Consider the following 13,766-nt stretch of genomic DNA (forward strand, 5'->3'; position numbering starts at 1 on the left):
TATTGAATTCATAGATCAATTTATAATCACTAGGTTTGGATTGCCAACGGCTTTAATGTTTGATAATGCATCATACTTTTCTGGAAATGCAATGACTGAGTTTGCACTTAAAAGAGGGTTCAAACTGAAATATTCGGCCAACTACTATCCGCAAGGTAATGGGTTAGTTGAGTCAACAAATAAAAACCTAATCAGGATTATTAAAAGAACAGTTGACCAGAACCAAAAGAATTGGCACAAAGCTTTGGTAAATGCTTTATGGGCAGATAGAATAATGAAGAAAGCTTCAATCGACACTTCTCCCTTTAATTTAGTTTATGGGAAAGAAGTGGTTCTTCCAACTCACTTAGTCATCCCCTCTTTGTCTTTAGTACAATACATCGATGAAGTATCTACTTCCTCCATACAACTAAGACAAATGGAAATAATTAAATTAGAAGAACAACGAGAACAAGCTAAGAAAACCCATGCTCATCACCAAGCGCTAATAAAATCCTCTTTTGATTCAAGCATAATGACCAGAAAAAGTTTTCAGATGGGAGATTTAGTTTTGAAATGGGATAAGGCTCATGAAGAAAAGGGAAAACATATGAAATTTCAAAAGATGTGGCTTGGTCCTTTTCAGATTATTGAAGTCATAGGTCCATCAATGTTTGTGTTGCAGGATTTAGCAGGTAGAAGGGATTCTTTGCCTGTTAATGGACAAATCCTTAAAATATATTTTCCATAGAAGATTATTCTTCTATTTTGTAGAATAGTTTTTCTTTTCTTTTTCATAATAAAACCAGTTGTAAGTGGTTACTACAAGTATTCACGGAAAAGACACCAATTCTCTTTCAGATTTTGAGCTTTCGCTTGTATAAGTAGCAAAAATTTTTGAAAATCTGATTTTTATTATTGACAGATACAGTTAAAAACTTTAGCCTAGATATGATACTAGTTTCAACTTCAAAAATTTGATGAAAGCAACCTTTAGCGAAGGAATTGTTTTATATCAGCACAATGAAAGGTATCAATAGCAAAATAAGGCTTCTCTGTAAAACTGCTGTTTTCAAACTCTATTATTGTCGTCCAGAGCTTTCTTAAGGAAAAACAATGACTTCCTCCCCGCTAAAGAAAATCGCAGCATTCAGAGGAACAATCCGAGAAACACTATATCTCAAAGAATAAGAGGTCTCATCACGAGCCGACTTATCATGATCACAGATATTATAACTTGCTGACTTTGCCAATACTATCCACCAAAACAGGGCAACGACTCAAGATTGTTGCAATCAAAAGACAAGGGGTCTCATCACGAGCCAGCTTGTTCAGCAAAAGTGTAAATCAAGTGAATGACTGTGTCATAATTTTGGCTACCAAACCAAGACATTGTTCTTTGAGAATAAAAAAGGAAAAAGTGTCGATGTGGATTTTTCTTCGAAGGTTGTAGATAGCCTTAAGCAGGATAAAGGATCATTGTTGGGTAACAGGTAACCCTGTCGAGGCTATGGACGCCTGCTGGCAGCAGGGGCTCTACCTACGAAAAATGAGCATATTTTAAAGCCAGCACACAGAGAAGACTTTATTTTATCTTTAAAAAAACCAAGTAGTGGCTGATATAAGTACAAGAACAAGCCTGAGGAAGAAAACAATTAGAATAGAAAAAGGTTGAAACAAAATATCATTAATAGGATAAGGCATAATGTACTCTATTTGTCCATAACAAAATTTAGACTTATGAAAATTTTTCTGTTTTGGAAGTTAAGATTCAATAGAAAAGCAGAGATAACTGATTCTTCCCAGTGAATTGCCATTGTTGTGGCCACCAACAACCCCCCTCTTTGTTTAGTATTAGCAATAACACTAAGCAAATGGGGACCCTTAATAAAAAATTCAAAAACATTTTATAAAAAATTTTGTATTATACTCCTTAAAAATATGTCGCATTGCGTGAAGAAGATAAACAATTCTTTACGAGCGTAATAAAAAACTGCGGAAAAAGCGACGCGAAATCCATCGCATCGCATGCATTAAGAAGCGCTCTTAAATGAAGATCTTAAGAAATCTCCGACGGCCGATATGCGACGTCGCATATCGCAATATCGCATAAGCAGCACACAATGATTTAATGACTCATGCGATCCGCGATGCTGCGATCTTGCGATATCTGCGGTTTGCGATAAATGCGATCTGCGATAATCCGATATGAAAAAAACTTGCGATGACACATCTAGGTAATGCAATGACGCGATGCTGCTATCGCCCATCTCAAATTTCCTCGGCTCAACATTCAAGAAAAGCTGTCTATAAACCAAAACTAGGCGCGCGCCTTAAAGGAAATTAATGAACATATGCCAAAGTGTCAGTGAAGGACTTTTTTGTGTTTTTCGAAGAGTCAGTTCACGATGGGTGTCATGATTTTATACATTCATAGAGGTTAGAGCTTTCGTATCAATATTTATTATCATTACTCTTTTCCTTTGCGTGAACTGCAGGAATGAAAAACAGGAAACAATATGAAGCAATGAGCAGGAAACATCTAAGGAAAAGGGGAAAGCGTCAATGCTCGGAGAACAGAGAAGAGATGCCTTCATAAATGGATGCCGCATGCAACAGAACCACAGATTCCAAAGTATCACTCAACGGATGCTGAGGTCGATAGGTGATTCAACATTCAGGGTCAAAAAGCTCACAAAAGCAGCATGTTTACCAAAAATCCTGAAACTTCTACCCGGTAAAGGAAAAAGGCGCTAAAGAAGGAAAACGCACCAAAAAAGCCCAGAAGAAAGAACAGAGGCAGTTTTCGATGCGCGATTAGTGCCTAGCGTTAATCGCGCATCGCTAAGAAAATTGTTCAGAAAGCAAAGTCCCTAACTTGCTTAGTCATTCGCAAGTCCGTAAACCGAAAAAGCAAAAGCATAAGCAGTTTGAGAGAAATTTGGGTTGTTGCCAAAGTTTATACGCAGTAAATTCGCCCAACTAGAAGATAATTCTCAAAAATATCTTTTAGTGTACTAAAAAGTGGTGCCAACACTTGCCATTTCTGTTTGCATAACTCAAACAAAAGTAGAAGGCAACCAGCCGACTCTTCCTAGGCGAATTTTGAATGCTCGCAACATTTAAGGAGCAAATGCAGAAATAGTTAGGAATTAGATTCAGTTTTTAGAAATAGTTTTGCTTTAGAAGAAGGGCGGTCATTTAAAACGTATCCTAAATTTATGTAATTAAGTTATTTAGTTAGCAGTATTTAAACCCTTCTCATGCATTTGGAGAAGGGTCCAGAAATTTGTCAAAAACTTGTCCTCAGAACATGCACTTTTGCACCCTCGGAGGGGGTTTTGATGAATGGATGGATCAAGGTTTACTAATGTTTGCATTTGATGTCTGCTACTGATGTTGCACTTTTGTACTCTTAGTAGATGTTAGAGCAAGGAGAGATAAATCATTGTTGCTTGAAGCTTATGAGTAGAATCAGTCATAAATGGTACTTTTATCTCTTGGCCATTTCTGCTTATATTCTTAAAGTGATATACAGTTTTAGTTGTTCATATGTTATTGCATGAATGTGTGAGTTACCATTTGGCACTTTTGTACGGTGGAGCCATTTATTTATGTCTGGTATATGAATAACTTATTATGCGATATGCTGTTCACAACTGTTTTGCCTAACTTTTTATGCAAGGTAGTTCATCTTAATTGATTTCTATTCTTGTGATAGCTGAATGATCTTTATTACCAGTTATTATTCGAAATCTTTTTAGATTGCATAATAGAAGAGATACACCTCGGGTTAGCATAGATTAGATGTGCTGTTTTTCATTAGATTACAATAGCATAGATTTAGTTTAAAAGTTTGAATTAGATTAGCTTTAAGTATTCCTAGATCAGCAACATCCAACTCTGCACACACACACACCTTTAGATTGGGAAACTGGTCCCAGTATCCCCAGTCGGACCCGCTATACCAAACGGATAAGGAGTTGCCAACCAAGGTCCGGACCGGACGGGTATCCCCCTTGTTGTCGACCCGATTTTCGGGGCTTCAACAGGTAGCTGAAAGGAGGCGCGAGACTATAAAATACATTGCCCGGGTTGTGGAGTTGCATGATTGGGCAACTGCGCGGAATGAAGGAATGTCATAGTGTCAGCAGAAACGTGCGGGGTGCTGCACTATCGAAGAAGGGACTGCGCAGGGAAGTCGAAAAGTGATCATTTTGGTCACATTTCATGATTTGATGATGAAAAACGGCTAAATGGAGCCGCGGGGGAGGGGGCGACATTTAAGTCAGAATTTAAGGCAAGATCTTTGAAAATATGCCACCAATCTAGCATTTATGAACGAATTTTGGGAGTAACGGTTGGATTTGAATTCGAAAATGCCTATAAATTACAAATGGCTGCCCAACAAAAAACACTTGGCATTTTGAGAATTGAGGTGTTGAGCTCTCAGGCACGTATGAACCATGAGAACTTTGAAGATTTGATAGCAAGTTCAGCATTTGAGAGGTTGCCGAAGGAAACGCAAGAGTTTTTGACTAGCATCATGTTGGCACCTGTAGAAACTGTGAGTTTTGGTGAAGCAATGGCAGTTGAGGGAGTTGCCCCGGAGGTAGAAATGGTAGCTGAGGAAGCTGCCCCAGAGATAGCAAGTGTCGAAGTACCTACAGAGGTACCCAAATCACCAAGGTCACCTAGGCCGAGGCCTATGCCGACCAAAGAGGGTCCAAAAATGAAGAAAGATAAGCAGAAAGTGACACCACCAGTGCGCGCGTCACCCAGAAAACACCTGCAGAAGGAAAAGCCCACCACACAGGAGAAGGGCAAGGTAGTTGACCTGGAACCTGAAGAAGAAATTGAAGATATCAATATGGGTGGGGAAGATAGTGACATGGGGGCAGAGGATGTTGACGTTGAAGGGTCTGACCCTATCCCTAAATTGCCTAAATACATTCCTTCGTGCCAAGGCAAGGCAAAGGTCCCAAAGGACATTGATGAGAGCAAAGTCACACTGTATACACCGTTGCTATTGGACAAGATCGAATTTGAAGGACCACGCCTAGCACGCATCCCCCATCTAAAGCTGGAGGATTGGGATTTGACCGGTATGGAGCGCTTTCCCCACTTAGCGACTGATCAATTCATGCACCGTGTCTTCTATAAGGACTTTGGTGTGACCGCGCTGGAGCCAGGGAAGTGGATAAAAGGGGTGGACAAGGCAGCACTGCTAAACATGATATGGGTGCCACATTACAACTGTACGCCCATAGCCATGACCGTGATAAAAAAACTGCTATGCTTGGTGCATGATGGGTTCCTGTGGTTGGAAGAACCAATACCGATCAATGACATGATGATCCATAGGATCACTCGGCTGTCGCATTTAGGACTAATTCTGGCCATGGCATTTGGCAGAAAGATAGGTGAGCATGACCTCCCTGAGCAAACGAAGGACAAATTTAAGCTCGACAAGAAGCCGTGTTTCTACTCCATTTCTAGTATAACTGACCCCACAGTCAAAGTAGCCACCCAGATCTTGGCTGGGAAAATTATGAGGAAGTGTCGCACAGATGAAGTGTCAGCACTGGTCGTATCATTAGCGACCTAGTGTGCGGAGGGTGTACAATTCAACTGGGCATGCTACCTCTGTAGTGATTTCCTCGCGAACTACAAAGAAGCACATGATCAAAGCAAAACTTTTCACTATGCGTGGTCGCTGCTATCCATAGTACTGGTCGCATGGAGTTGTCGAAGGATAGTCAGTTTCCTCCGGTAGTGCAGGATTTACCGGAAGTAGCGAAGTTCGATTCACTCTGGGCCACCAAGGACCCCCAAAGGGTCAAGGATAGCAAGATATTTTGGATCTTGATGGAGATGAGTATCAACATGGCCATCAACCGCAAACCGCGGTTATCACCAACTGTCTTCAAGCAATTGGTAGAGTATGTGGAGTTCAAGGTAGACTTCCACTGTGTCTCCATGCGAGCATGAAAGGACCCTGATCAAAAGTGGTATGACCTTCCATACTTGGCCATAGACGATGCAATCGCGGCGGTCCTCGACCGCTAGCCAGCAGAGTGGCGCACAGCCTCAAACTTGACAGCTGGGTCTAGCAAGTCTGCAATGAAGCATAAGAAGGAAGATGCTAGACTAAAGATGGAATAGTTGGCCAACAAGAGGAAGAAAGAGGCTGAGGACAAAGCCAAAGCGGAGCACATTGCCAAAAAGCAAACATAAGGGAAGGAAGAAGAGGAGGAGCGTGACTCCAATAGGAGTCATAAATCTCCTTTCCCAGAGACAGAAGAGGAAGAGTAGCGATACGAATAGGGAGGAGAAGACCCGGAGACTACTTCGTTCCGGGTTAAGCATGACAGGGAGCAAGAGAAAGTAGGGCCACGAAAGAAGTCCAAGGCTAGTAAAACATCCCTCGACCTAATCACCTTGACAGAAGGTGATTTGAACAACATTGGAAATGCAATGAGCGATGTGACCATGGAACTACTGCAGCAGTTCGAGTAGCAACATCAACATGCCTTGGGTTCCATTCAAACAGGTCTGCGCGAGCTACAGATCCAAGCATCACAAGTACGTACCAGTGTGGGGCAAAGCAGCACGGTGTCAACTAGTTTGGCGCCTGAAACTTTAGAGGCAGCATAAATGGTGCGCACGCTGGATCCCCGGGCCATAGCGATGCTAGATGGAGCATTGACTACAGAAGCAGAAACTAACAGGGCCACCGTTAGTGCCCTCAAGAGGGTTGGGCTAAATTTGGCCCCGCTTCTAAGTGAAGCCCTTCACACCTTACAAGATGGTGTGATCACGGAACTTCGGGCTCGGGAATAGTGCGCCCTGAACGTTATCAGTGAGCAGAAGGTGAACAATGCTTAGTTGGTTGTATAGAAGAATTATGCCATTGATATTCTTAAGGCCACCACAGAAAATAATGAGCACATGACCAAGGTCATGGCTGAGGCATGTAGGACTGTTCCAGAGCTGGATATTCCTGAAGATGCGCCAGTGGATGTGAGAATTCAGAAGCTCGCTACCAGAGTGTGCAAAGCGAGAACAGAGTTGGCTAAGGTTCAGTTTGAACTGAACCTTAAAATTATAGAGCTCGAGTTGAGGGCCTAGCCTTCGACTCCACCAGAGGTTAAAGAGCAGCGCGTGACCACTGTCAAAGATGCAGTAGCAGCTGTAGATGCCACCGTGAAGGAGTGCACTGTGCTCTTTGAGCAATCACTCGAAGTAGTCACCAGCCTACAGGAGGATCCCAATGTGTAGAGGCTGGAAACAGAGGTGCGGGAGTTGCAGCAGAGATATGATGAGGTTAAAGTGATGGAGCACACCGTTGCCATTACATAAAGGTTAGCAAAGCTGCAGGAAGCAAAGGCACTTAAAGAACAGGTGGATGCAACTTAGCATAAGGAGGCAGTATTGAAGGCCAGATTGGGGCCTTGGCTAGAGGAAGCCTATGTACTCACTACCTCCATTGAAGGGAAATTGGCCAGTTTGCAGGCGACACAACAAAAAATACAGGCAGATGGTCTGGGGCCAGCGACGGAGCAATTGGTTGAGCAGGTAAAGCAGGCGACAACATAGTGCACCAGTGAAGTCGTGGTGATACAGGTGGAGCTAGGAGGTCTTTGCAACAAGATCTCTACACCAACAGAGTGACTCGAGGGCGGGTCACCAGATTTGTTTTAGGGGCCTGTTGGGAACGGGTCCCCTAGGGTCCGTTTTTGGGCTAAAGGCCCAAGTTTGGTATAAAGAATGTAAAGTCTCCGCATTTTGTGGTCGCGGATTGCGAAGGTGTAAACAGTCAAAAAGGGTTTCAGCCCTTAGTTTAGATGGTTTGTTGTTGGCTTGATGAGATCCGCCCTTAGTCTGCGGGCCATGGAAATGTATAAAAGGGAGTCTTAGAAGATTCTAAGGCAAGTTACTCGAGGGTGAGTCACCATGTTTGTGTTGGGGGCCTGTTGGGAACAGGTCCCCTGGGGTGTGTTTTGGGGCTAAAGGCCCAATTTTGGTATAAAGAATGTAAAGTCTCCGCATTTTGTGGTCACGGAGCGTGAAGATGTAAATAGTCAACAAGGGTTTCCACCCTTAGTTTATATAGTTTGTTGTCGGCTTGATGAGATCCGCCCTTAGTCCGCGGGCCATGGGAATGTATAAAAGGGAGTCTTAGAAGAGTCTAAGGAAAGTTTTGGTAGAGTTATAAGTAAGTTTTTATGTCTGTGAGAGCTAAGAGTGAAGAGTCTTAGAATAGGAAGAGAATCTGCAGCTGAGTGCACAAAGGTCTAGGGTAGAAGTTCGTAGCTAAGTGCATAGACCCTTGCAGTTGTGTGCACAGGGCAGTTAGAGTATGTATTGGAGATCTGAACCATCAATAAAGAGAATTATTCTAGAGATATTTGTGTATGAGTTATTTTACTTCTGTTATGAATATTGCAATTATGTTATGTTGAATACTCAATTTATGATTTAATGCTATATTGATGCGTGAATCTATGTGTTTTACTTTGTCATATAAACACATGTAAGAATATATGTTTACACGAAGATAATCATATTTCTTGTTGAAGTTAACCAATACTTAAGCTAATCGGGGTAGACACAGAAGTAAGGATAATTACAGGGGTGTGTAAGTGTCTAAATTGGCTATTTAGGGTCCGCAAATAATGATCAAATAATTTCGCGGAGGCTTCAAGGACGAATGTACTTTGACAGGCCCTAAAGGACTCATAGGTCTACACGAAGGCAGAGTGAAGGTCTAAAAGTGACATTGCTACCATCTCAGGGTGTGGAAACTTGGTTCCTGCATCCCCCCATACTGCTTCGGGTGAGACTTTAGTCCGCACTCCACAGATTAATGTCGAAAGGGCCAATAGTGTAGGGATTTTCTTGGCTACTTAACGCTGAACTTGAGTCAAGGCCCATCAAGCCAACACAATGTGTTGTCGCTGCTACAACACCCTCGAAAATTTTGGCCTGCATCCAAATTTCAGTGCCTATTTTGACTTTACATGTTGTCGTTACAAGTATTAAGAGTCATCACATATGTTTTCTCTAAGTGTTTTGGTCTCATTTGTAAGAAAATCAAAGTGTCATATTTTAGCAAAGGCAAGTGTCGCACATCGTACAAATGTAGTTTTGGCTTGTTTCAAGGGGTAACCTTTGTTCTAACAATTCATTCTTACCTTGTAGACATGTTTCACACTCATTCACAAAGTTTCAAGCATTGTTGCATAAGTGTCGTCACTATTGTAGCAAAGTGTACCTTTAGTGTCGCATCGCCCCAAAATTTGTCACAATATTTTCGCATTGAGGAGAGTATGTTGTTCATGTGTTCTAAGTGATCTATTTTGTTTCGTCAAGTATTCTAAGTGTGTGATCACACTCAAGTATTATTAGTATTCACTTCGGATTCACTGATCCCACACTTAGCCAAATTTGGAAAAATTCCCGATCGAACGGCTTGACATCACTCAACCTTCCTAAATTGTGCACTGCCCAGTCTTAGACCTCAAGCCTCAGCCTTGCCTCTTGGAATTGTCCAATGAGAAATTTCTGCCTTCTACAACTACGCATTATGCAATCTCAAAGCTCAATTCCGACCCTTGAGCTCCAAGACTGCACAATCCTTGCCTTTAGTTAGTCTCTTATGCGCACTGCGTAGTATCAAACTTCAAGCCTCAATATTGATCCCTTGAACTGCACAATTGTGAAATCTCTTGGCCTATATACCTCTAGAACTATGTAATGTGCAACCTCAAGGCTCAAGCCTCAAGATTGACCCCTTGAGTCCCTCAATTGTGTAGTTATATTTCCCTGGCCTGCCTAAACTGTGCATTGTGTAGTCTCAAGCATCAAGCCTCAACCTTGAGCTCTTGAACTATACAATCCCTTGGATTTAGTCTCTATGGAACTACACAATGGGAAACCTCAAGCCTCAAGCCCTTAGCCTAACCTCTTTAGTCCCTCAACTGTGCAATTTTCAAGCCTAGCCGAACATGAATTGCACATTGAATAGCCTCGAGGATCAATCTTGGCCCTTGACTACCTGAGTTACGCAACTACACTTCATGAGTCTACCTCCCAGCTTTCCAAACAGTTCTGGCTTATCCAATGGTTGTCCTAAATCATGTTAGACTGGGGGTTTATCAAATTGATGTTGTCTTGTCATGAGTGGATTGCAGTCACAAGTATTCTATCATGTTATGACAAGATGATGATGAAGGAGATGCAGAAGGAGACCCTACTAAAAGACACCTTTGAAGCTATGAGAACAAGTTGATCAATCAAGAGAGACAAAGGGACACTAGATTGCGATAGAAACTAGAGATGAAGATCACATTAAAATCTCCTTATCTTCATGCCATGTGGAGGAGGAATCAAAATACCATGTTACATATATCAATAAGACACAATGAAAGCAGTAGAAAAGAGTGACTTGACATTGCCATGTCATCATGCAGTCCATGTTATCAATGTCATGTCATGAGTCATTATGTGCCACATCATTTTTTGGATATGTAAATTCCATATGGGAGAAGTGTAATGTAAAGTAGAAGACCAAGATTCATCCATGTAAGGTGAAAAGTCATGTGGGAAGCCAAAAGGTCATAGAGAAGTCAAACAATCATGAGGGTAGACCAAGAGTCACAAGGGAGGTGAATGATCACCCCAATTGTTATATATACACCCTCATCACTCATGTAAGGGACTTTTCACCTTGGCTCCTCCCACCAGGCATTGGAGAGGAAGATAGTTGTTTTGGAGGAGCAAGTGACTGCTCTAATGCTCCACTATTGGGGCTAGTGGTGTTCACTATCATGATGTATCTTGGAACTTTAACTTAATTCAAAAGTTCGTTGAGCCGACACACTTTCATGAATATTATAAGACTATTTGTTGGATGTTTGTGATGTATGTTGTTTTCATCTCTACGAAGGAAATTGAACTATTTTGGTGGCTTTGGTACTTACCTTGTTGAAGGTGTGTTGTATTCGCTTTAACAATGATTGCTTCCTTGTCAACTATTTCATTGGTTGATCAATGATTCATTCATACATAAATGCCCGTGTTCCTTTTCTAGATTAGTAATATTACTTTTCTTTGAAGGGCCCACTTTTCTCTTCCCTTTCAATAGAATGACCTTGATAGCTTCTGCAGTTGGCATTGTACAAGGCATACACACTCGTTGATCCAAAAATACCTATGTATTAATCTCTTGTGTTGAACTTTGTAGCCAAGGAAAATCTACAAGGATACATGGTAGTTGGGCTGATACTCCAGATGGGGCTCCTACTCCAAATGGTGTGAGGTCTAATTAGGACTTCACATCTGGGAGACCCCTTGGTTGACGAATTTCCATCACCATCAACATAATGTTACAAAAGTAGAACATGCGGTCAACCTGTAAACTTTACTAATGTAATACCATTTTTCCTTTTTAGCATTGATATTAATGTGCCAAATATTACCCTAGTAAGGGTAGGACGGTAATATTGAACTTTATGCCATCGACTTGCTAACTTAGTTGGACCCATTTCAACATCATTCACGATCCATCAATGGGGGAATTATATCCCAGTCACTTTTCCAATATGGATCCTCTACAAAAATGAGATATGGTATATATTCTCAGTTTATGCAGAGATCTCTTTGTCAATACAATAATCCAAAAATAAATATGTCCAATTATATGATTATAGGTAATGTAAAAATCACTTGTCCAACAATATATTAAAATTTTCTATATTTTATAGCTTCATTCTTAATGACACCAACTCAAGAATGACCATATCATTCTCATTCAACTACAAATTGTAATCTAAACTATATTGATAGCTAGTAATCAAATTATTTTGTTATGCAATATTTGGATTAGCAATTCCTAACCCCATGACCATTCACTTATAATTTTCATATGTATATGTTGAATCAATGTTTTCATTGATGTCAAATCCACGAGGAACATGCAGAAGAAAGATGTCAAACACAAAAATATGGTTTTTTATACCTAGGAGTAAGTTTCTTTACCCCTCATAGGTGTCCATGTTAGAATACCCTTCTATTTCATAAAAAATGTTCAGATGAAGGAGAAGATTACATAGCCGCATGGTACATGTTGATACCTTTATGATGGTATATGGAATGCCTCCTAACTCCTAATAGTTGAGGAGATATGAATTTTTGAATTTATTCATTGATTTTTTTGTCTTGCTCACAAGTCAAACCATCCAATGACAGGTTGGCCCCACAATTGAAAATCCGCACCCCACAAATCAGTATATATATATATATATATATATATATATATATATATGCATCAAGGAGGAGGCACTTAGGAAATTTACTCAAGCATACATTTTTTCTGTTCTAGGCAACGAAGGAGTGGTTTTGAGGCTCATACCTCATGAACCAAGGAGTGAAGTAAATTTGAGTTTGAAATAACATTCCGTGGAAGGATTTTGGCACATCTTTTGATGGGTTATTGGCACTTTTCTTGGGAATGCTTTATAGTTTGTTTGAGGTATGGTTTATGGATAAAATGTTTGCTTCAAAGTTGTTTTGAGGATTGTATCCAAGGAGACCAAGGTTTGATTGAGAGGGATGATTTCTAGAAGTTGAATATTTGTGTATTTAAGGTCGAGTTTTAGGCCTGTCCTATGACAAAATTCTAGGAAAAGGGAGGCTAAGTTTTGGAAAAACTTCAGGGTCGAATTCTGAGCTAAGTTGCAAGGCCAAAGTCTAGGTGAAGTTTCAAGTCTCAATTCTGTTAGGGCCAAGTCTTAGGGATATCCTGTAGGACCAAATTCTATTTTGCAAACCAAGGTTGAAGACCAAATTTCAAGGCCAAGTTTCAGTCTTGCTTTGAGGTCCTATTGAGGCCAAATTCAGGCTTGTATTGAAGGCCAAGCCCTAATTAATCAAGGTTACCTAAATATATGTGAATTTTATGAGGGTTGGTAAGCCTAACTAAGTATTGGGATTGATGTTTTCCTTTGAGATAATTCTAGGTTAATTAATTATGCCAGAGCATCTAAAATGTTTTGTTATTTTAAGGTTTTTTGGATGACCAATGTTATGAACAGTTAAAGACAAGTGCTTAAACCTTAAAAATGTAGAATATAATGAAAGGGATGATTATTTGTCTCTAAACAATAAAATGATTTATAATTGTATGAATAATAGAGTTGAAAAGTTGTAACTCACTAAATATTCAAACTGAGTATTTAGCTAATTATAAGACAGAATGTTGGTAAACGATGTTTACAACTCAAAAAAAAATCATTTAATTCTATGAAGATGGGTGTGACAATTTATAAATGTAGAGGAGTTTATAATAACAAACAATCTTATAAACTAATCTCTAATATTAATTATAACTTCACAAGGGATTTAAGATAGACTAATATCTAGTTTAATCTTCCCCATAGTTCTTCATTAAAACTTAAATACATGAAGCATAACATAATGAAATGAAAACATGAGAAAGACCCACAAGGAGACAAACTATTTTGAGGAAAATCTGGAATTCTTTCATTAACACGAAGCAAATCTCTAGTTTGATTACAAGTTTGCTATGAAAAGCTCATCCAAGGGTTCAACCCTTAATAACTCGAATGAGGAGTTATTTATACAAAAAAGCACTTGATTTTCTAGAAACATCTTTAACAAATTACAAAAATAGTACAAAAATATAGGAATCCAAAAAAACTGTTGAGCTGCTGGCACTGTCTTCAAGGAAGTTGTTGATGATCTGGCCCCAGAATGTGCTGCCT

Source organism: Pinus tabuliformis, chromosome 4_1, assembly GCF_031772625.1.
Source record: "Pinus tabuliformis cultivar Carrire ecotype Pingquan chromosome 4_1, CPIR1, whole genome shotgun sequence".
Classification (NCBI taxonomy): Eukaryota; Viridiplantae; Streptophyta; class Pinopsida; order Pinales; family Pinaceae; genus Pinus; species Pinus tabuliformis.